Source organism: Macaca thibetana, chromosome 6 (assembly GCF_024542745.1).
Source record: "Macaca thibetana thibetana isolate TM-01 chromosome 6, ASM2454274v1, whole genome shotgun sequence".
NCBI classification, from domain to species: Eukaryota; Metazoa; Chordata; class Mammalia; order Primates; family Cercopithecidae; genus Macaca; species Macaca thibetana.
The window spans coordinates 114,320,712-114,346,008 of record NC_065583.1 but is presented as its reverse complement, the minus strand read 5'-3'; the positions used below and the strand labels follow the sequence as shown (position 1 = coordinate 114,346,008).

Below are 25,297 nucleotides of genomic sequence, written 5' to 3'. Positions count from 1 at the left end.
GAACAAATCTCAAAATAGTAAGAGCCATCTATGACAAACCCACAGCCAATATCATACTGAATGGGCAAAAACTGGAAGCATTCCCCTTGAGAACTGGAATAAGACAAGGATGGCCACTCTCACCATTCCTATTCAACATAGTATTGGAAGAGCTAGCCAGAGCAATCAGGCAAGAAAAATAAATAAAAGGCATCCAAATAGCAAAAGAATCAGGCAAACTATCTCTGTGCAGAGGATGATATAATCCTATACCTAGAAAACTCTGAAGACTGCCAAAAGGTTTCTGGAACCTATAAACAACTTCAGTAAAGTTTCAGGATACAAAATCAATATACAAAAACCCATAGCATTTTTAGACAACAGTAACAATCAAGCTGAGAGCCAAATCAAGAATGCGTTCCCACTTACAACAGCCACACGCACAAAAATAAAATACCTAGGAATACATCTAAACAAGGAGGTAAAAGACCTTTACAAGGACAACTATAAAACACCATTAAATAAATCATAGATGACACAAATGGGAAATATTCTATAATCATAAATTGGAAGAATCAATATTGTTAAAATGGCCATACTGCCCAAAGCAATCTACGGATTCAATGCTATTCCTATCAAACTACCAATGCCATTTTTCACAGAACCAGAAAAAACTATTCTAAAATTCATATGGATCCAAAAAAGGGCCCAAATAGCCAAAGCAATCCTAAGCAAAAAGAACAAAGCCAGAGTCATCACATTACCTAACTTCAAACTATACTATAAGGCTACAGTAACCAAACAGTATGGTACTGGTACAGAAACACCTAGACCAACGGAATAGAATAGAGAACCTAGAAATAAAGCTGCACACCTACAACCACCGGATCATCAACAAAATCAATGAAAATAAGCAACGGGAAAAGGACTCTCTATTCCATAAATGGTGCTAGGACAGCTGGCTAGCTATATAAAAATGAAACTGGACACCTAGCTTTTACCATAAATAAAAATTAACTCAAGATGGATTAAAATTTTAAATGAAAGACCTCAAATTATAAGAATCCTAGTAGAAAACCTGGGAAACATCATTCTGGACATTGGCCTTGGGAAATAACTTATGATTAAGTCCTCAGAAGCAATTGCAACAAAAACAAAAATTGTCAGTTAGGACCTAGTTAAACTAAAGAGCTTTCACACAGCAAAAGAAACTATCAACAGATTTAAAACACTCCTCTGCCAAATAGGGGCTTTTCCCCTATTGTTTACAGAGTCACATGAATTAAAAGATGTGGAAATAGGCAGCTGTAGAACTTGATCTTCCAATTACCCCATATACATTTACTGAGCTCAATAATTGTCTAGGTTTTTTTGTAAATGCAGTACAATAAACAATTTAATAACTTCAAAAAATGAGAGAATGGGAGAAAATATTTGCAAACTATGCATCCAAGACAGGTCTAACATCCACAATCTATCAAGAACTTAAACAATTCAACAAGAAAAAAAAACAAGTAACAGCATTTAAATATGGGCAAAACCACGAACAGACACTTCTCAAAAGAGGGCATATAAGTGGCCAACAAACAATACGAAAAAATGCTAAATGTCACTAATCATCAGAAAAATGCAAATCAAAACCACAATGAAATACCATCTCACACTAGTCAGAATGGCTATTATTTTAAAAAACCAAAACAACAAATGCTGGCACACTGTGGAGAAATGAGAATACTTCTACTCTGATGGTGAGAATGTGAATTTGTTCAGCCAGTGTGGAAAGCAGTTTGGAGATTTCTCAAAGAACTTGAAACCAAACTACCATTTGACCCAGCAATCCCACTTATAGGTATATATCCAAAAGAAAACAAACCTTTTTTCCAAAAAGACACACGCAATCTCCTGTTCATCACCGTGCTATTCACAATAGCAAAGACATGTTATCAACTAGGTGCCCATCAATGGGGGACTGGATAAAGAAAATGTGATAAATATACACTACAGGATACTACACCGCCATAACAAAAGAATAAAATCATGTCCTTTGCAGCAACATGAATGCAACTAGAGGTCAGTATCCTAAGCAAATTAATGCAGGAACACAAAACTAAATACCACATGTTCTCACTCATAGGTGGGAGCTAAATATTGGGTATTTATAGACATAAAGATGGCAACAATAGAAACTGAGAACCACTACAGGGCAGAAGGAAGGAGGGGGAAAAGGGTAGAAAAACTTAACTATTGGATACTATGCTCACTACTTGGGTGACAGAATCATTTGTACCCCAAACCTCAGCATCACACAATATACTTGGGCAACAAATCTGCACACGTAACTCCTGAATCTAAAATAAACGTAGAAAAAATTTTTAAAAAGAAAAATATTTTTGAATGAATGAATAAATCAATGAATAAAATAAAATAAAATGTGGTATATCCATACAATGGGATATTATTCAGCTATAAAAAGGGATGAAGTACTGATTTATACTACCATATGGATGAACCTTGAAAACATTATGCTACAAGATGTCAAACACAAAAGGTCACATATTGTGTGGTTCCATTTAAAGGAAATGTCTACAATATGCAAATCGATAGAGAAGTAATGTAAATTAGTGGTTACCTAGGGCTGGAGAGAATGGGGAATGACAACAAATGGGCACAAGGTTTCTTTTTGGGGTAATGGAAATGTTCCGAAATTTAGATAGTGGTGATGGTTGTACATCTTTGTGAATATACTTATACTAGTCCAGTCTCACATTGATATAAGGAAATACCCAATACTGGGTAATTTATAACAGAAAGAGGTTTAATTGACTCAGAGTTCAGAATGGTTGGGGAGGCCTCAGGAAACTTACAATTATGACAGAAGGTGAAGGGGAAGCAAGGTACCTTTTTCTCAAGGCAGCAGGAAGAAGTGACAAGCATAGGGTGAAAAGTCCCTTATATGTAATAAAACCAGCAGATCTTGTGAGAACTCACTATCATGAGAACAGTATGGGGGAAACCATTCCCATGATTCAATTACCTCCATCTAGTCTCTCCCTTGACACATGGGGATTATAGGGATTACAATTTAAGATGACACTTGGGTGGGGACACAGAGCCTAACCATATCAATACTAAAACCACTGAGCTGTACACTTTTGAAAGGTGAATTTTATGGTATATAAATTAGATCTGAATTTTTTTTTCAATGTGGAGTTTTGCTCTTGTTGCCCAGGCTGGAGTACAATAGCACGATCTCAGATCACCACAACCTCCATCTCCTGGGTTCAAGTGATTCTCCTGCCTCAGCCTCTTGAGTAGCCTGGGTTACAGGCATGCATCACCACACTAGGCTGATTTTGTATTTTTAGTAGAGACAGGGTTTCTCCATGTTGGTCAGGCTGGTCTCAAACTCCCAACCTCAGGTGATCCACCCACCTTGGCCTCCCAAAGTGCAGGGATTGCAGGCGTGAGCCACTGCACCCAGCTTCTGAATTTCTTAAAACGGAAAATAAAGAAAAAGGAATGCCTTTTGAAGACAATATAAAGTATTAGATGTAGCTGGAAAAAAAGCTAGAAAGGTAGACTTAGGGTCAAATGGTAAAGTTTTTTTGAATTCTAGTCTAAAGTTTGAACATTATTTAAAGGACAAAAGAGCATACTGACAATAATAGTAAGGAAGATGGATAATTATAGGAAGAAAACAATCAATAGGCCATTTAAAGAAAAAAAAACTTTTTCTACCCCTTTACCTTGAGTCTGTAAGAATTCTTATGTCTTAGATGAGTCTGTGAAAAAAGCAGATGTTTGCTTTGTGATTTTTAATTCATTCTGCCAATCTGTGTATCTTTTAAGTGGAGCCTTTAGACCATTTACATTCAATGTTAATATTGAGATATGAGGTACTGTATTAGTCATCACGTTGACTGTTATCAAGATACTCTGGTATTTTTTTATTTATTGTGTTATTGTTTTATAGTCTCTGTGAGTTTTATGCTTTCAAGAGGTTCCATTCTCTTGCATATCAACCTTTTGCTTCAAGATTTAGAACTCCTTTTAGTATTTCTTATAGGTCTGATCTGATAGTGACAAATTCCCTCAGCATTTGCTTGTCTGAGAGTTTATTTCTCCTTCATTTATGAAACTTAGTTTTGCTGGATACAAAATGCGTGGCTGACAGTTATTCTATTTAATGAGGCTAAAGATAGGACCGTAATCCCTTCTGGGTTGTAAGGTTTCTGCTGAAAAGTCTGCTGTTAATCTGATAGGTTTTCCTTTATAGTTTACCTTGATGCTTTGGTCTCACTGCTCTTAGAATTTTTTCCTTCACATTTACTTAAGATAGCCTGAATAAAGGCTCTTCAATAAACAAATCTGGAAGCATCATATTACCCAGCTTCAAATTATACTACAAGGCTACTGTAAGAAAAACAGGATGGTATTGATATAAAAGTAGATATGTAGACCAACGGAACAGAATAGAGAACCCAGAAATAAAGCCAAATACTTAAAACCAACTGCTCTTCAACAAAGCATATGATAACACAAATTGAGGAAAGAACATCCTGTTCAATAACTGGTGCTTAGAAAACTGGATAGCCACATGTAGAAGAATGAAACTGGATCCATATTGCTCACTACATAAAAAGATCAAATCAAGAGATAAAAGACTTAAATCTAAGACTTGAAACTGTAAAATTTCTAGAAAAAAACTTAGGAAAAACTCTTCTGAAAATTGGTGTAGGCAAATAATTTATGAAGAAGACCACAAAAGCTAATGCAACAAAAACAAAACTAAATAAATGGGGCCTTGTTAAAAAGCTTCTGCACAGCAAAAGAAGCAATTATTAGAGCAAACAGACAACCCACAAAATGGGAGAAAGTATTTGCAAACTACGCATTCCATAAAGAACTAATATCCAGAATCTACAAGGAACTCAAACAAAAAAGCAAGAAAAAAGTAATCCCATAAAAAGTGGGCAAATGACATGAACAGGTAGTTCTCAAAAAAAGATAAACAAATGGCCAACATAAATATATTAAAAAGTGCTCAACATCACTAATCATCAGGAAATTAAAGATCAGCCAATTAAAATAACAATGAGATAACACCTTACCCCAGCCAGAATGGTCATTATTAAAGAGTCAAGAAACAATAGATGTTGGTGTGGGCATGATAAAAAGGGAACACTTCGCCAGGCTCGGTGGCTCACGCCTGTAATCCCAGCACTTTGGGAGGCCAAAGTGGGTGGATCACGAGGTCAGGAGATGGAGACCATACTGGCCAACATGGTGAAACCCTGTCGCTACTAAAAATACAAAAATTAGTTGGGTGTTGTGGCACATGCCCATAATCCCAGCTACTCAGGAGGCTAAGGCAGGAGAATCGCTTGAATCCAGGAGGCAGAGGCTGCAGTGAGCTGAGATTGTGCCACTGCACTCCAGCCTGGCAACAGAGTGAGACTATGTCTCCAGGAAAAAAAAAAAAAAAAAGAACAAGAAAAGGGAACACTTATACACTGCTGGTGAGAATGTAAATTACTACAAACCCTATGGAAAGCAGTATGGAGATTTCTCAAATAACTAAAAATAGATCTATTATTTGATCCAGCAATCATACTACTGGGTATCTACCCAAAGGAAAATAAGTCATGATATCGAAAATACACCTGCATTCATATGCTTATTACAGCACAATTCAGAATTGCAAAGATATGGAACAAGCCTAAGTTTCCATCAACTGATGAATGGATTAAGAAAATGTGATATATATATATGTATATATACATACACGTTGGAATACTATTCAGCCATAACAAAGAACAAAATAATGTCTTTTGCATCAACCTGGTTGGAGCTGGAGGCCACTGTTCTACGTTAAGTAACTCAGGAATGGAAAACCAAATACTGTATATTCTCACTTATAAATGGGAGCTAAGCAATGGATATGCAAAGGCATACAAAGAGGTATAATGGACACTGGAGATTCAGAAGGGGGAAGGATAGGAGGAGGGTGAAGAATAAAGAAGGACGTATTGGGTAGAATATATACTCTTCAGGTGGTGGGTGCACTAAAATCTCAGACATCATCACTATACAATTCATCCATGTAACCAAAAACCACTTGTACTTCAAAAGCTATTGAAATAAAAGGTATATATACACTTTAAAAATTCCTTTAAGTATAAAATAAATTGAGTGACTTACTGGACTAAGAATAAAGTTCAGCTTAGTTCCCCAATTTTCATTTATAGTAATAATGTAACATAATTTGGATAAAACCCAACTAATGTAGTGGATGGTAACTTACTTAATGTTAACAAAATTATTCTATTCCCCTTTAATACCTATAATTTAGCATTTTAGATCTAAATCTTCAATACCATCAGCTGATAATCAATAGCAATTAAAAGCAAAAGCCTGTGTAAAAGCTATTGTGTAAGATAAAATATTTTCTTCTTCTTTTTTTTAATGCCAGTAAAACTAATCTCAAATTCATACTAGGATGAAAAACATTAAAGAATAAGCAAAAGTATGACATGAATGTACTTGAAGTTATATATCTTTTTGGATTGCTGTCTAATTTTAATCACAAAATACAGGATGTAAACTATCAACACCATTTTGCCTACTATGCATTTTGCACATTTTGCACAAATAGCTGCTACTTCAAAAAACAGAGCTAAAAGCCCATTCTTTGGAACCATTTCACATTTTACAATTAAGAAGCAATACCAAGAATAAACAAATTCATATAACTCATCAACATGTATTCACTAGTTATCTTGATTTTTTTCTTTCCTAAATACCACGATTAAAAAAAAATATTGGCAGCATTTAGAAGAAATAAGTAGTTATAAGTAGTTCACTAGGAATGACCTCATCACAGGTTTTAGCTGAAACAATATAAAACTAAAGAGGTCAAATTTATTCTCTAGGCTGCGACTACTTTTTCTTTTCTTTTTTTCTTAAAGCATAGCTTACTTTGATTTTACCCCTTCCTCACCACCCCTCTTCCTCTAAGTGTAATCAAGCAAGAAAAATTCCACTTTGAAGTACAGATCATGAAAAGAGAATAAATCAAAGCTTTTCTGAAACCCTCTGTTCCCCAAAAGAGTTCTACTACAGAACTCATGAAGTAGGCAATTAAATGGGCAGTTTTAGTTAGAAAATCAAATTTATACATAAAGATTAAGTGTGCTCAACCTCATCCACCTATGAACCAAATGTACTGTTGGTAAATTGGGACTTTAAAAAACGGTTTTATTGTATTGTCAATGGACATTGGAAAACGAGTGCACAAAGTTAACAAAGTCTCTTGATCTTACTACATCAAGACTCTTGGAAGTAAATGGATTGTACCTTTAAAGGCTAAATGAGCACAGTTGTGGGGCGGCAGGGGGGTCATTTCCATTACTGCTGCATTTCAGATTAAAGCTCTGAGAACATCTCACTAATGATCCTATGACAGTATATTCTGAAACATAGTAATGGATCAAAGAAGCATTAAAGTTGCATCTATAAGGCAAAAATGGTCTGCTTAGAAAAAAAAAGCACACACAGACAAAAACCTCGTTAATTCTATTTTAAAAATAATAAAACTTACCATTTCAATAAATTTAGCCATTGTTTCACTGATCTTATTTATCCTGCCTTTTTAATTATACTGTTTGCCTTCATCAGTGGACTCTACATCAATTTCTAGGACCTAATTTTGATTATATCTCAGTCTTACAGCCTCAGATTGTCTTTTCCTTTTTGAATTTAATTCCTCTAAATAATTTTTTACTCCCTTGGTTTCAACTCTCCTTCTCCTAGTGATACACACAGATTTTTTTTTTTTTTCTGAGATGGATTTTCACTCTTGTCGCCCAGGCTGGAGTGCAATGGTGCAATCTCAGCTCGCTCCAACCTCTACCTCCCAAGTTCAAGTGATTCTCCTGCTTCAACCTTCCAAGCAGCTGGGAATACAGGCACACGGCACAACGCACAGATAATTTTTGTATTTTCAGTGTATTTAAAAATTTTGTATTTTAGTGTATTTAGAGATGGGGTTTTGCTACGTTGGCAAGGCTGGTCTTGAACTCCTGACTTCAGGTGATCCGCCCATCTCAGCCTCCCAAACTGCTCGGATTACAGGCGTGAGCCACCGCGCCCAGCCAATATATAAAGTTTTACTTTTTGAATGATAGACCTGCATTTTTTCCTACCTAATGGATTTTTCTATCCTAACATCCTACCATCACTCTCATATTCTGAAGCCAATAACCTCATCTTTTCCATACCTGTAAATGCAAAAGATCATTCTCATCCAACAAGTTGAAGCTCAGTGTTATTTTTGACTGCTCCCTCTTGGCTTTCACATAGAATAGTCCAGACTTGTCTTTGTGATGTTCCTGCTTAAGGTAAATTTCCCACTCTCAGAAGTATGGTATTTATGTCATATAGATACTTCCTAACTGATCTTTCTGTCCTTAGTGCAATTTACCCATTATTAGTTATACCTTCCTAGGACATTATTATCTTATTATTAAGAACAAATAAACTAAACATAAAAGAAGAAAGACAAATGTATTGCATGAGTTCAAGTAGTGCTTCTTTTTTTTTTTTGAGACTGAGTTTTGCTCTTGTCTCCCAGGCTAGAGAGCAATTGCGCAATCTTGGCTCACTGCAACCTCCGCCTCCCAAGTTCAAGGGATTCTCTGGCCTCAGCCTCCCTAGTAGCTAGGATTACAGGCACCTGCCAACATGCCTGGTTAATTTTTTTTTTCTTTAATTTTTAGTAGAGACTGGGTTTCACCATGTTGGCCAGGCTGGTCTCAAACTCCTGACCTCAGGTGACCCACCCACCTTGGCCTCCCAAAGTGCTGGGATTACAGGTGTGAGCCATTGTGTCTGGCCTAAGTAGTGCGTCTAAATTAACCTACTTTAATCACTTCTCAGCCTTTTGGCTAAAATCAAGTTTAGATTTATCTTCTTTTTATTTTACATAGGGGAACTGGACACTTGGGAAAAAAACGAAAAAAGGCAAAATATAAAAAATGTATAAATACATGAAATATTTTAAAAACAAAACAAAAAAAGATTGTTAAAAATGGATAGGAAGATAAAAACAATACTTTCAAAAAATGTATAATTTTAAAACAAAAATTTAGTGGAGTTAAGTGGCAGATTAATCACAGCTAAAGAGATACTTAAGAACTTGTAGATATGAAAAAATTACCCAGACTGCTGCATAGAGTGACAAGTAAGTGAAGTTTATTAAAAACAAAACAAAAATTTAAGAGACCTGGAGGATAAATGAGAAGGTCAAACATATGTCAAAAGAGATCCAGGAGAAAACACAAACAACTAAGAAGCTATATTTGTAAATCTAATGCTGCAAAACAATCAGTATTGATGAAACATATGAGCCCACAGATAAAGAAGGCACATTATATATTAAACAGGATAAACAGCTCTACACACGATTACAGAAGCCTACTCAAATACATCAAAAATCACACTAAATGGAAACAGAACAAACTTTGCAGCTAAAAGACTGAGGCTGTCAAAAAGGATGAAGAAATAAGCCTCCTAGTGATGGCTATTTAATAGAGGCACACCTGCAATAAATAATAGAAAAGGGTTAGAAGTAAAACGATAGAAAAAATACCAACACTACCTAAAAGAAACTTGAAGTATAAAAATGCCACTTCAAAATATTAGCAACTTCTTGTGGTTATATAAATGTACTGAATAGCAACATAATTTAATAAATTTTCTATTTTTCTATATTTTTATTCTATCATTTCACATCAAATTAGGAAGTTGAATCAATTATTTTATTTTATTTTATTTTTTAGAGACTGGGTCTCACTCTGTCACCCAGGCTGGAGTGCCAAGGCATGATCATTACTCATTGCACCCTCAAACTCCTGGCCTCAAGGGATCCTCCCACCTCAGCCCCCCAAATGGCTAGGATTACAAATATATTATTTGGTATACATATAAACTCAAATTTAGAATAAAGGTAGATAAACAAATTCAGCTAAATGCAAGTATGAGTCAAAATGCCAGGGTGACTCAAAACAGTATTTGAAAAAAAAAAAAAAATTATTTAATTTAAAGCCAAACTTGTACGAAAAAAAGGTAAGTTTGGAAAATAAAAAAACATAATCAGAAGTCTAATCATGATTAACTCAATAAAGAAGGCCAGGCATGGCTCACGCCTGTAATCCCAGCACTTTCGGAGGCCAAGACAGGTGGATCACCTGAGGTCAACAGTTTGAGACCAACCTGGCCAACATGGTGAAAGCCTGTCTCTACTAAAAATACAAAAATTAGCCAGATGTGGTGGTGTGTGCCTATAGTCTCAGCTACTCAAGAGGCTGAGGCAGGAGAATCACTCGAACTTGGGGGGCAGCAGTTGCAGTGAGCCAAGATCGTACCATTGCACTCCAGCCTGGGTGACAAAGTGAGACTCCCTCTAAAAAAAAAAAGTTAAAGAAAGTTTTATTACATTTTCCTTGTTTTAAGAAATCATTTGTGAAACAGGAGAAGTAATACAACAGGTTCAATTTAAAAGCTCAAAAACCATTATTTCAGCATGGATTCAATTGTTGCCTGTTTCCAACAAAAAAGGTTCACTAAGAAAGTGTTGCCATTTTTAGTCTTTTTTTTTTTTTATTTAATAAACATTCAAACTCATGAATATAATCATTATTCTTCTACAACTCTATTGAAAAGTAAAAGTACTTACATGCCAAAGGATCGGATTTAAAAGACTTCAAGGAAAAAACAGGGGGAACTTCAAGAAGTACTTAACTGCCAATCACCAAAATGGCTCCTCAATTTACATGCTACACTCAAGTTGCTTACTTTTCTCTGCAAACCATTTAAGAACTTATTTTACATATTTGAATTTTCCTGGAGACCCTGATACACAACAAAGTACCTTGCTGTCTGGCAATGATAATGACTTTCTGGAGCATTTATCTGGGAGAAGACCAAAGGGCATGTTCAGTCTGTATTAACTCAACCCTTGTATGGAAATCAAGGCTTGCTTTCTGACTAGACTTAATTAAGGACCACACAAAAAAACTACAGAAAAAAGTTGAGGAAATGAGGAACTGCCATTGGGAGAAAAAGGATCAACAGGAAAAAATAATCAAACATGAAACTGAAAATAAATTTACATTGATGGGGTTCCGGACATGCTATCCCAAAATACAGTACCTAGGCACACTGAGTATTTATACTTGAAAGAAACTGAGAAAACTGCAGAAACAGGAAGATCTCTCTGACCTCCTCTCTCCTAAACCAGTCCATAGAAACTAGAAAGAATTTCCCTTGCCCCTTCTCTACCAAAGCAAGGGTCATAAAACCTGACTGACCTTCCCCTGAAAATCAGCTATCAGATCCTCCTTCCAGAGGGTTCTCCTTATACTCAGAGTAAAGGAATGTCCTTATCTATGAAGACAGACACAAAGAAGAATCCGGATAAACAGGCCTTGCTGAGTTCCCCCCAGTTTATTACCATTGGATCACTCCCCTTTTGTCCAATCATGTTTCTCCACAACTATCCACTTCTTCATCAAGCTTAACATAAAATGTACAGTTTTCCTGTTGCTTTGGGTCATCATTTCTAATGGGTCCAGTGTTGCATAAAACTTACATTAATGATGTGATTAATATGCATTGCCTGGCTGTATCAAAACATCTCATGTACCCCATAAATATATATACCTACTGTGTACCTATGAAAATAAAAAATAAATAAAATTTTTAAAAATATATTAAATTTGTATGCTTTCTTTTGTTAATCAGTCTTTTGTTATTAGGGGTGTCAGCCATGAACCCTTAGACGGGTGAGAAAACAAATCCTTTCTCCCCTATGCTTTGTATACGATATTGTTTACCATCATACTACTGAACAATTTAATCAGAAGCAGCCAGTACTAAATAACAGTACAGCATTAAAATTAAATACTTAAATTGGAGAAGTTTTAAAAGAAAGTCAATAAAATACAGAGCTAGTAACATACCTGACATAGAAAATATGCATAATAGTTATATTTGAATAATCAAGAGTTCATAAACAAAATTAGAAACTATTACATACTATGTACCTCTATCTTTTCTGTTTTATAGGTAGTATTTTAAGAAAGTAGGCATTCTAACAACTGTCACTTAACAATTAAGGTGTTACCAGGGTATATTCCATGAAGTTGTTAAAATTATATTTACTAATCTGTCTTAAATTTAATAAAATTTTGTCTAATAAAATAAAATTTAATAAAATTATAAAATAATAACTATTATCATTTCAGCAGATAACTTCAGTTATTATAATAGCTGATAATTGCAACTATTATTATCAACATTAGTTTTCTATTTCTGAATGAAGGTAAAGTTAATTTAAATAACTTAATAAAATTATCTTTGTTATTTAAAAAAAGACAGAAATTCAAGAACTAACCACCTTTGAAGGGACTGAGATATAAGACTGAAAACAGAGATTGGTTCAAGGACTATATACAAAAGACTTGGTACCCCTACAAACCTAGACAACTGTTCTCTCTCCCAGCCCTGACCCCAGTTTTATTCTCTGGAAAAACAGAATTAGAGAGGCTGAGTTTCAAGGACACCTAACCCAGTATAAGGCAAAGGTGAAGCCCAAGGCTGAAAACAACGACAATGTGCCTACTTGGAACACTCGCACACTCCTTTCCCATCTTACTTTCAGAACACTTAAAACCAAGCAGGACACTACTGGATTATTCCTTGGAGAAACTGAATGGTCTCACAGACAAGACCTATAAACTTTTTTGCTCCCTCAGGAAAAAAGTAAACCAATATCCAATCACTCTAATGGAAGTCCTCCATAACCAATCTTACCCAAGTAAATAAAGCTCCCAGTTAGCAGTTTTTCCAAAATGAACAGACAGGCAAGGGGATTCAAAGAATAAGACAGCCAAAATAAACAGGGGCAAAAAAGAGCATGTTCTCAGACTCTTGTAGCAACTATTCTCAAATAAGCCAAGCTCTGTCCCATCTCATTTACACATGCTTTTTTCTTTGCTTAGAACACATGCCATTGTTATTCTTTGTTGACTCCTCATTCTTCAGAATGTTTTAAAAAGTTATCTCAACAGACTTTTCTACTACTTGATGTAATTACTGTTTCTCTCTACTCCTAGATACATATCACACATTAAAATTGTGTACTTATTTGTTGTTTACTTATTCATAATCAAGTTTCTCTTCAGTGAAAGTTAAGAGGTGAGATTTTTATCAGTCTTATTCACGGTTGTATAATCCCAACAACTTACAAGTAGAAAGCACTCAGTAAATGTTCGTTGAGTGTCTCAGTGAATCAATAAATGAAGTTTTAAGGTATTTCTTGGAGGCGATAACTATTTCTATGGCCTCAAAATTATTTTTTAATAATTTCCCTATTACTTTTTCCAGTCTTTCCACTGCAGCCATATAAACATTGTATGTCTCATAGCCTTTGGTTTCTCAATAGCCTTTATAATTGGTAAAATGAAGGAATACATGTTAGTTTTTCAAGGGAACTTTTGACACCATATTGTGTCATTTTAAGTATGTCTTTAAGGCTCTCCAAACCTATATGGAGACTTAAATTGATAACTCCAGAGAAATACGCTGGTAGACAGAATCCCCTAATACTTCATTTCATATGCCTTTTCAAAAACTATAATTCGTCTTCTTCCATTTTAATTGTACTTTTAAGTATGTGTGTTTTGCTAATTTAGCCCATGATATGTGTAAACTAACCATAAGACAGGACCAAAGATACGAGACAAAAGCAAACAAAAAATACCAATGTAAAACAAGGTAACAGAGGAAATGATTAAATATTCTGTGAGAGCTCAACCTTATATACATTAATTTCCCAGTGTCAACTTCCTGATATTAGTTTTTAAATTGAAACCATTTTTGCATTTTCTATAACAGGCAAACATAATTGCCACATAGAGAAAACCTGAAATGAGAAAAACTGCAGAAAGAGCAGGTTAGAGGGAAAAATTGGGAATTTCGTTTTGGACATATTAAGGTTGAGATGCATGGAGATGTCAATTAAGCAAATGGATATACAAATAGAGAATTTAGGGGAGGTGTCAGGGCAAGAGATGTATATTTGGATATAGATAATTTTTTTTTTTTTTTTTTTTTTGAGACGGAGTCTCGCTCTGTCGCCCAGGCTGGAGTGCAGTGGCCGGATCTCAGCTCACTGCAAGCTCCGCCTCCCGGGTTTACGCCATTCTCCTGCCTCAGCCTCCCGAGTAGCTAGGACTACAGGCGCCCGCCACCTCGCCCAGCTAGTTTTTTTGTATTTTTAGTAGAGACGGGGTTTCACCATGTTAGCCAGGATGGTCTCGATCTCCTGACCTTGTGATCCGCCCGTCTCGGCCTCCCAAAGTGCTGGGATTACAGGCTTGAGCCACCGCGCCCGGCCTTAGATAATTCTTAAAGCTGCATATACTTAACTATAGATGGTACTTAAAACCATGAAAATGAATGAGATCACTAAAACGGAATGAAAGTTGAGAAGAGATTTTGAGAGAGGCGGGTAAAATACTCAAACATTGTTTTTTCTTAGTCTAGAAAGACTTTTTAGAATTACTTCTGTCAGCATTGCTTTAACATTGGCCTATTATTAAGGTGTAGAGAACTTATGAAATAAGAATAAAATTTGTAAAGATGCTAGTTTTTGATAAATTTGTAGTGGGGTAGGGTAGGAAAGATAGCTGATTTAGTAGATATCATCTCAAAATAATCCAGCATGAAATTTTAACCAAAAAAGAGGAAGAACTTCTAATAAATAAGTTTCTAAATGGAGTTTTTACTCTCTTTATTCCCCAAATCTCCTCTCTCTCTCCTTTACCGTTCTACTTCACTCATCAAAAACTCCCCATCTCCCAACATCAGAACTCAACAATTTTTGCCTGGCATCCAATTCTTTGGGATAAAAGAAAAAAGAAAGTGAAATGTTAATTCAAATGGCTCTTAAAAGCCTTTCTGAACTAGAAAGAAAAGAGCCATTCAATTTTTTCCACCCATTTTTCACTGCTTTGCATACATTAGCACTTAATCACACACACACAAAATCTATTCTCCACACCCCTGCCAGGAACATTTTTCGAATCTGATCATGTCACTTTTCTGCTTAAATTTATCCAATGCCATCCATTATGTAAACTAATTAGAAGCTAAATTTCTTTTCTTATTAGTTTTGTTGAGTTTGTTTTAACATAAAAGAAATGTTGTATGATTTATTCTATAACTTTGTTTGCTTGTTTTACTTTATATTATGTCACGTACTGGCCTCTGCAACCTCTCTAACATTATTGCATATCATCCTCCTCTTTGTTCACTACATGTCACTTGTTTTCCTCAAACCCACTAAGCTCATTCTTTAACTTACTTCATACTGGTACCTAGAAGATAACAGCACCATGACATATTATCAGTACAATAAATATGGGCTGAATGAATGAATCAATTTCTACTGTCCAATCATATATCCTATAATTCCTTACCCACTCTTTCCCCTCTAAAAATACTAACCATTTAGTTCCCCAAATGAGGCCATTTTTTTTCTCACCTTTTCCATATCATTATACATGCACTGCCTTCTTCTTGAGCAGGCATCTGTCATTTATCCAAATCCCTATTCAACTTTCAGATCCTTGATAAAACATCACACCCTAATGAAGTTATGCTTGGATGCTTCTCCATGCAAAATTGGGTGCTGCTTCTATGATTCCACCATATTTTTTCTTCTCAAAACCTGGTATGTGACTAACATACAGTTAATAATAGCTCCAAATTATTAATATGCCTCCTTACTAGGTGCTAAGCACTGTACCAAAAACCTCACACATGATGTCGTAACATTATAACCATTCAACAAACTCAAAGAGTTTTGGTGTTCAGCTTCAAATACCAACAAACAGATGGCAAGAGCAGGATTCAAGGTTTGCGTGACTACCAAATCCACTTCTTTTCCATTATGCAGCATATCTATTGAATAAATCTTTGAATAATTAATATAGTCCAAGTGACTATTTGATTTTTCATAAAGTTGTGTTCATTTTATATAACTTTTTATATAAATGTAATACAAGAAATACAATCTAATCAAGTAAAAGTAACTTACATATTTCTCCAAAAATGATACACAAATAGACAATGAGTAAATTTTAAAATGCTCAATATAACTAGCTATCAATGAGCTGCAAGTCAAAACCACAGTTAGATATCACATTACACCCACTAGAAAGACGATAACTAACAAGACAGACAATAAAAATTGTTGGCCATGACACAGAGAAATTGCTGGTGGCCATGATGTGGAGAAATTGCTGGTGGTAATGTAAACTAGTGAAGCCACTTTGGAAAACAGCCTGGCAGTTTCTCAAAGGTTAACACAGGGTTACCATATGGGCCAGCAATTCTACCCCTAGGTATATACCCAAGAGAAATGAAAACACGCATCCACACAAAAACTCACACATGAATGTCCACCATAGCATTTTTCACAATAGTTGAAAAGGAGAAACAGCCCAGTCCATCAACTGATGAAAGAACAAATAAAATGTATATCCACATAATAGAATATTATTTGGCCATAAAAAGTAACGAAATACTGATATATGCTATAACATGGATGAACTTTGAAAACAAGAGAAGCCAGTTACAAAAGATCTCATATTTTATGATTCCATTTATATGAAATGTCCAGAATAGGCAAATCTATACAGACAGAAAATAGGTTTGTGGTTTCCTAGAACTGGGGAAATGGAGAATGACAACTAATGAGTATAAAGTTTCATTTTGGGGTGAGGAAAATGTTCTAAAATTAATTGTGGTGATGGTTGCCCAAGTCTGCGAATAAACTAAAAACAGTTTAATTATATTCAACTAAAAACCATTGAATAAATGAAAATTTGTGAGTTACACAATTCACTCAGGCTACATGAGTGAATTGTATGGTGTGTAAATTGTAGGGTATGAATTGTATGGGTGAATTGTATGGTGTGTAAATTGTATGGTGTGTAAAGCTGTTATAGAAGAAAGAAATAAATATAACTGGAACTACCCTTGATTTTATTCATCTACGACATAAGGAGGGAAAAGTACATTACAGTAAGACAGTAAAGCTAGAAGACAATGACAAACTAAGTTCATAACAGATAAATACACAAATTACTTCTCTAAGTCTTCCCTTATTGTTTACTAGTAAAATTTTTCAGATAGTAAAATAACATCAACTTGGGTCCCATAATAATAAAACAACTAATTACTACTTATTGACTATTTACAAGGTATTAAGCACTACAAAACAAGCTGGGACAAACTGGAACTCTCCTACACTGCTTTGGGGTATGTGAATTGGTAATATCACATTGTAGAGCATTTAGTCAGTGCTTAGTAGAGATAAAATGATTATCCCTTATGACCCATCAGCTCTACTTCTAGGTATTTGCCCTAGAGAACTCCTAAGGAGACAGATACAAAGATGCAGATTGCAGCATCATTTAAAATTGTTTATAATAATGGAAAAATGATAATCTAAATGTTCATCAGTAAAAGTCTGAATATATATCCATATTACACAGCAACTAGTTAAATAGACCTATGTCCATCAGATAGATAAATCTTGAAAATAAAGATGAATTTAAAAAATCAAATTAGAAAGCATAACTGCAGTTTTTTAGATAGTGTAAAAGACAAAATTAAACACAAAGTTAATTTTAAAAATAAAATACAAAATAAAAACATATTCTATGTATTGTTATTCTTTAAGCTTTGGGTATATATGCTGATAGAGCAAAAGAATACAAACGTGGATATAGAGGATACATACAAATTCAGGATAGAGATTATCTCAGAGCAAGGAATTAGGGGAAAAAAGTTGAGTGCAGGAAAGCTTTCAACTATATGAGTAATTTTTTATTTTTTCAAATAATTCAAAGCAAATAGAAAAATGTTTACTTCTGCTAAACTACATGGGTTTCTTATATTTTCTCTGTATTTTCTTTCAGTTTGGAACGTTTTAAGTTAGTTAATAATACTATATGAATGTTAATTTCCTGTTCCTGATAACTGCATTACTGTTACACAAGATGTTAACATTAGGAGAGGCAAGGTGAGGATCATAAGAGAACTCTGCACTTTTTTTTGTAATTCTAAAATAAGTTAAAAATTATATTTTAATTTTTTTTTTTTTTTTTTTTTTTTTTTTTTGAGACAGAGTCTTGCTCCATTACTCAGGCTGGAGTACACTGGTGTCAAACCAGCTCACTGCAACCTCCGCCTTCTGGGTTCAGGTGATTCTCCTGCCTCAGCCTCGCAAGTAGCTGGGATTACAGGCACGTGTCATCACCATACACTAATTTTTGTATTTTTAGTAGAGACTGGGTTTCACTGTATTGGCCAAGCTGGTCTTGAACTCCTAACCTCAAGTGATCCACCCACCTCAGCCTCCCAAAGTGCTGGGATTACAGGTGTGAGCCAATGCACCCGGCCTTAAATTTTTTTAAATAAAAATAATAAATATTTAAAAAAATAAAATGCACTTTAGAGGTCAAATAAATGGTGGTGGTAATCCTTATTGTCTAGTATTCCTAAAAACCATTATAATTTAAAACACTTTGACAAACTTTTTCTAAAGCTTAATTAGGGGACCGGGCACTGCAGCTCACACCTATAATCCCAGCACTTGGGGAGAGGCCGAAGAATTGCTTGAGCTGAAGAGCTCGAGACCAACCTAAGCAACATAACCTAAACAACAAACACCTCCATCTCTCTACACACACACACGTATGCACACACTCACAAAGCCAGCATAGTGGCATGACTGCACTCCCGCCTGGGTGACAGAGTGAGACCTTGTCTCAAAACAACAAAAAGCCCAATTAAAGGATTGAAGGCCACCGATTTATTTCTTATCAAATTTGCTTCTTCTTCAACAAATTGTGGCATTATTTTAAGACATACTTTATCTTAGAATGGAATCATAAGATTAAAAGAACCTTGAAAATTAGTCATTGCGCCCACCTCAAGGCCAGGCTTCATTCAAATCATTTAAGAAAAACAGCTACAAGCTGCATCCCTTTATTTAAAAAAAAAAATCTTGGCCGGGCACAGTGGCTCATGCCTGTAATCCCAACACTTTGGGAGGCCAAGATGGGTGGATCACCTGAGGTCAGGAGTTCGAGACCAGCCTGGCCAACATGGTGAAACCTGTCTCTACTAAAAATATTACTTAAAAAAAAAAAAAGAAAAAGAAAAGAAAAAAACTAGCCGTGTTTGGTGGTGGGCGCCTGTAATCCCAGCTACTCAGGAGGCTGAGGCAGGAGAATTGCTTGAACCCAGGAGATGGAGATTGCAGTGAGCCAACACAGTGACACTGCACTCCAGCCTTGGCGACAGTGTAAGACTCCGTCTCAAAAAAAAAAAAAAACTTTCAAAATGTAAATACCACTATCTTTATTAACAAGATGTATTAGTCAATTTTCACGCTGCTGATATAGACATGCTTGAGACTGGGCAATTTACAAAAGAAAGAAGTTTAATCAACTTACAGTTCCACATGGCCGGGGAGGCCTCACAATCCATAGCAAAAGGTGAGAGGCACGTCTCACATGGCGGCAGACAAGAGAAGAGAAAGCTTGTGCAGGGAAACTCCCATTTTAAAACCATCAGATATCATGAGATGTGTTCACTATCACAAGAATTGCAAGGGAAAGACCCACCCCCATGATTCAATTACCTCCCACCAGCCCCCTCCCACAAAAGGTGGGAATTTTGGAGTTACAATTCAAGATGACGTTTGGGTGGGGACACAGCCAAACCATATCACAAGGTATAGTCATCCTTTGGTATCCTCTCAAGATTGGTTCCAGGACTCCTGCACATACTAAAATCCAAAGATGTTCCAGTCTGATACAAAATAGAGTAGTATTTGCATATGACCAAATAGTATAGTATTTGCACATCTTCTTGTATACACTAAATCATCTCTAAATTACCTATAATACCTAGTATAGTGTAAATGTTACGAAAATAGTTGTTATATTTTTATTGTTGTATTGTTATTTTTTATTGGGGGTTTTTCCATGGAATATTTTCAATCCATGATTGGTTGAATCTGCAAATATGGAACCTGCAAATCTAAAGGGCCAACTGTATTTCAAACCTCTCAGTCAAAAAAGTATTTTTAATATTCAAGTGAGTGCTTTCTTACTATAATTTAAATGTTACCCCTTTGAGAGAGTGATGTTATTAAAGGGCAAGAATATTTACTGAATTTTCAAAAATAGTTCCTTGACAATTTGAAGACTATTCAGAACTAAATTGGTTTTGTCACCTCCAAAGGTAAGTAAGCCTAGATGGATTAGCCTCTCAACACAAAACCTATTTCCAAAGTTTTATTCATTTTGCTGTTCACCTCAAACTGACTTTCAAAATGGAATATAATATTTTACTAGAGGCTTCACCAATGCCCAGTATAAAAAAAAGGATTCCAGCCGGGCACAGTGGCTCATGCCTATAATCCCAGCACTTTGGGAGGCCAAGGCAGGTGGATCATTTGAGGTCAGGAGTTTGAGACCAGCCTGGCCAACATGGCAAAACCCATCTCTACTAAAAACACAAAAAATTAGCCAGGCATGGTGTCAGGTGCCTGTAATCCCAGCTACTTGGGAGGCTGAAGCATGAGAATTGCTTGAACCAGGAGGCGGAGTGTGCAGTGAGCCAAGATCACACCACCGCACTCCACCTGGGTAACAGAGTGAGACTCTGTCAAATAAATAAATAAATAAATAAATAAATAAATAAATAAATAAATAAAATAAAATAAAATAAAATAAAAAACAGATTCCCACATCATACCTATATATTTTAACAGGCAGTGTCAGAAAACTATAGTTGAATCCATCTCTGACACAAGAAAATATTTGCCATTATATCTTGGAATACTTGTCTTTGCTATTGGCCATCTTCTCCCTTGGACAGTGCTGCAGATATAGTATGTACTTTGGGGTTCACTTAATTTGCCTTCACGTTACTACTTCCCTTCATTTAATACATTTTTTATTCAGAACATAAAAATATATTTGAAAAGATTTTATAACTATTTATTAGACCAAAGGTCACAAAGATTTGGCAGAAATAAACTATCAAACAAACAAAAACACAAGGTGCGAACTCTAGAATTTCTGTACAAGAAAGTTTAAGAGAAGACAATCTGTTTCATTTAGCTCCCTCCTCTCTTCCCTATCCTCAGTTTATTGAAGCTATTTACTGGCAGGGTGGTAAAATATAAAGCAGAAGATGGCAGTCTTCTGATATGAGGAGTCAAAGGACAGAAAGCTACAGAAATGGGAGGGTTGCTGGAAAGTGGGGGGAAATCCCAAAAACTAGGGAGCCCTAGAAAGGAAACCTCCAAATCTGTATTTTTTTAAAAGTGTGAGTCCATATTTAAAGAAAGAAAGAAAAAAATATTTGATTTATGGAGAATGCCAACTACCTAATATCGAAGCAATAACGAGAGTTAGACTATCATCACTGGATGCCAAAATTGGAGGGTAAAATTTTCATAAAAAGTAGATATTTACAGTCTTGAGGTAACTTGCCAAAAATACTTATTAATTAAAATGGGAAAAATTACAAAAGAGAAACATGGTGGACATTAGATGACCCAAGTGATCAAAATCAACTTTTCCAATATTTGGAAAAACCAGTATCAAATGTCTTATGATACAAAGCATTTAAAAGGACATAATGAATAATCCAAATTTAATCCTGAGGAAACATCAGAAAACCCAAATGAAGACATGCTTAAAATAAAAAATTGCTATGTACTCTTTTAAAATGTCAAAGTCAAGCTAAAAAAAGGCTGAGGAACTGTTCCAAATCAAAAGAGACTCTTGAACAAGACAAGTAAATAAAACATGTGATCCTAGGTTAGCTAGTGGCATGAGGGGGAAATAGCTATAAAGAATATTATTAAGACAACTGATAAAATTTGAATATGAACTGAAGATTAAATAATAGTACTGTATCAACACTAAATATCTTGATTTTGACAACTATACTGGGATTATATAAGAGAATGTCTACGTTCATTTTTTTGAAACAATGTCTCGCTTTGTCACTCAGGCAGCAGTGTAGTGGGCATGATCTCAGCTCACTGCAACCTCCACCTCCCGTGTTCAAGCAATTCTTGTGCCTCAGCCTACAAGTAGCTGGAACTACAGGCATGCGCCACCATACTCAGCTAATTTTTGTATTTTTAGTAGTAGAGATAGGGTTTTGCCATGTTGCCCAGGGTGGTATTGAACTCCTGACCTCAAGTGATCCACCCGCCTCGGCATCCCAAAGTGCTGGGATCACAGGCGTGAGCCACCATGCCCAGCTGAGAATGTTTTTGTTCTTAGAAAGCACAAACTGAAGTATTTAGGGGTAAAGAAGAATGATGTCTACAATTACTCTCGAAAGTAGTACAGAAATATTAAAATGTTTGCCTGGGACTTCTGCTTCCAGACAAAATGAATTAATAGAGATCAAATTTATCCTGATTTCTCATACAATTTTTAAAATGAACAAATTATATGGAATATCAATTTGCAATACACTAGACATCAGGAAGAAAAGGACAGTGATCCCTGAGAAATGGGAAAGTAAACAAAGTGAGTCTTAAGATTGCCCCCAGCTTACTACCTTGAGAAATTGGATGCCATGAAACAGAGTAGGGAAAACAAAGCAGAGCCCAATGGACTCTCTGAGTTGAAGAGACAGAATAGAAAATACAGGAGATGAAGACAGCTAAAATTTACAGGACTAAGTACAGCAGCAGAGGCAGCTACACAAAGAGATAATTGTGGAGATTTGCAAAGGATTCCCCTTAACTATTCAACTGAGTGTGAATCTGGCTCATATGACATAAGAGAAGCACTTAAGGCCAGGCAAAGAATCACCCAAAAGGATTAGAGGTAATAATGCCTAGCACTTACCACAACATTAAATATAGGGCATCTATCCACCAAGACAAACTGGAAAACCACAAGATTCACAGGGCAATTGGGTAGAGTACCCAGAAGGGACTTGCCTCAGTACTGGGGAATAATTAGCGCTAGACTGAACACTGAATTGGTTCAACAAAACAAATTTTAAAAGCAAGAATCAGTTTCCAAGGAACTTAACTGCACCCCAAGGAAAAGTTCAAGAGTAATTACAGAAATACAAAAATATCTGGCACCCAACAAGGTAAATAACACAATGTCAGGCACCCAATCAAAGATCACCAAATATGCAAAAAAGCAATAAAATACAGTACATAATAAAGAAATAGTCAATTGAAACCAATCCAAAACTGACACATATAATAAAATTAGTAGAGAAAATCTTTAAAACAGTTTTTGTGTTTTCTAAAGCATAGAGATCTGAAAATTTTTTTAAAAGACCCAAATTAGGGGGCGATTCCAAGATGGCTGAATAGGAACAGCTCCATTCTACAGCTCGCAGCGTGGGCAACGCAGAAGATGGGTGATTTCTGCTTTTCCAATTGAGGTAGCTGGCTCATCTAACTGGGGCTTGTCAGACACTGGGTGCAGGACAGTGGGTGCAGCCCACCGAGTGAGAGCCGAAGCAGGGCGAGGTATCACCTCACCTGGGAAGAGCAAGGGGTCAGGGAATTCCCTTTCCTAGCCAAGGGAAGCTGTGACAGATGGCACCTGGAAAATTGGGTCACTCCCACCCTAATACTGCACTTTTCCAATGGTCTTAGCAAACAGCACACCAGGAGATTATATCCCACACCTGGCTTGGAGGGTCCCAAGCACATGGAGCCTCAGTCATTGCTAGGACGGCAGTCTGAGATCGAACTGCAAGGTGGCAGTGAGGCTGGGGGAGGGGCGTCTGCCATTGCTGAGGCTTGATTGGGTAAACAAAGAGACCAGGAAGCCCAAACTGGGTGGAGCCCACCACAGTTCAAGGAGGCCTGCCTGCCTCTGTTGACTCCACCTCTGGGGGCAGGGCATAGCCAAACAAAAGGCAGCAGAAACCTCTGCACACTTAAATGTCCCAGTCTGACAGCTTTGAAGAGAGTAATGGTTCTCCCAGCACAGAGTTTGAGATCTGAGAACGGACAGACTGCCTCCTCAAGTGGGTCCCTGATCCCCAAGTAGCCTAACTGGGAGGCACCCCCCAGTAGGGGTAGACTGATACCTCACACTGCCAGGTACCCCTCTGAGACGAAGCGTCCAGAGGAACGATTGGGCAGCAACATTTGCTGTTCAGCAATATTCGCTGTTCTGCAGCCTCCGCAGCTGATACCCAGGCAAACAGTGTCTGGAGTGGAACTCCAGCAAACTCCAGCAAACCTGGAGCTGAGGGTCCTGACTGTTAGAAGGAAAACTAACAAACAGAAAGGACATCCACACCAAAATCCCATCTATATATCATCATGATCAAAGACCAAAGGTAAATAAAACCACAAAGATGGTGAAAAAACAGAGCAGAAAAGCTGATTCTAAAAATCAGAGCGCCTCTCCCCCTCCACAGGAACACAGCTCCTCGCCAGCAACAGAACAAAGCTGGATGGAGAATGACTTTAATGAGTTGAGAAAAGAAGGCTTCAGACGATCGCTAATAACAAACATCTCCGAGCTAAAGGATGAAGTTCGAACCCATCGCAAAGAAGCTAAAAACCTTGAAAAAACATTACACAAATGGCTAACTAGAATAACCAGTGTAGAGAAGTCCTTAAAATGACCTGATGGAGCTGAAAACCATGACACGAGAACTATGTGACAAATGCACAAACTTCAATAGCCAATTCAATCAACTGGAAGAAAGGGTGTCAGTGATTGAAGTTCAAATGAATGAAATGAAGCGAGAAGAGAAGTTTAGAGAAAAAAGAGTAAAAAGAAATGAACAAACCCTCCAAGAAATATGGGACTTATGAAAAGACCAAATCTACATCTGATTGGTGTACCTGAAAGTGACAGGGAGAATGGAACCAAGTTGGAAAACACTCTTCAGGATATTAACCAGGAGAACCTCCCCAACCTAGCAAGGCAGGCCAACATTCAAATTCAGGAAATACAAAGAACACCACAAAGATACTCCTTGAGAGGAGCAACTCCAAGACACATAATTGTCAGATTCACCAAAGTTGAAATGAAGGAAAAAATGCTAAGGGCAGTCAGAGAGAAAGGTCAGGTTACCCACAAAAGGAAGCCCATGAGACTAACAGCAGATCTCTCAGCAGAAACTCTACAAGCAAGAAGAGAGTGGGGTCCAATAT

General features: G+C 36.3%; 1 protein-coding gene across 1 annotated transcript in view; it reads right to left on the bottom strand.

Annotated features, from left to right (window-relative positions):
• The window catches only part of ADAMTS6 (ADAM metallopeptidase with thrombospondin type 1 motif 6), a 321,212-nt gene that overhangs the window by 259,234 nt on the left and 36,681 nt on the right, over positions 1-25,297 (bottom strand). The window lies entirely within an intron of this gene.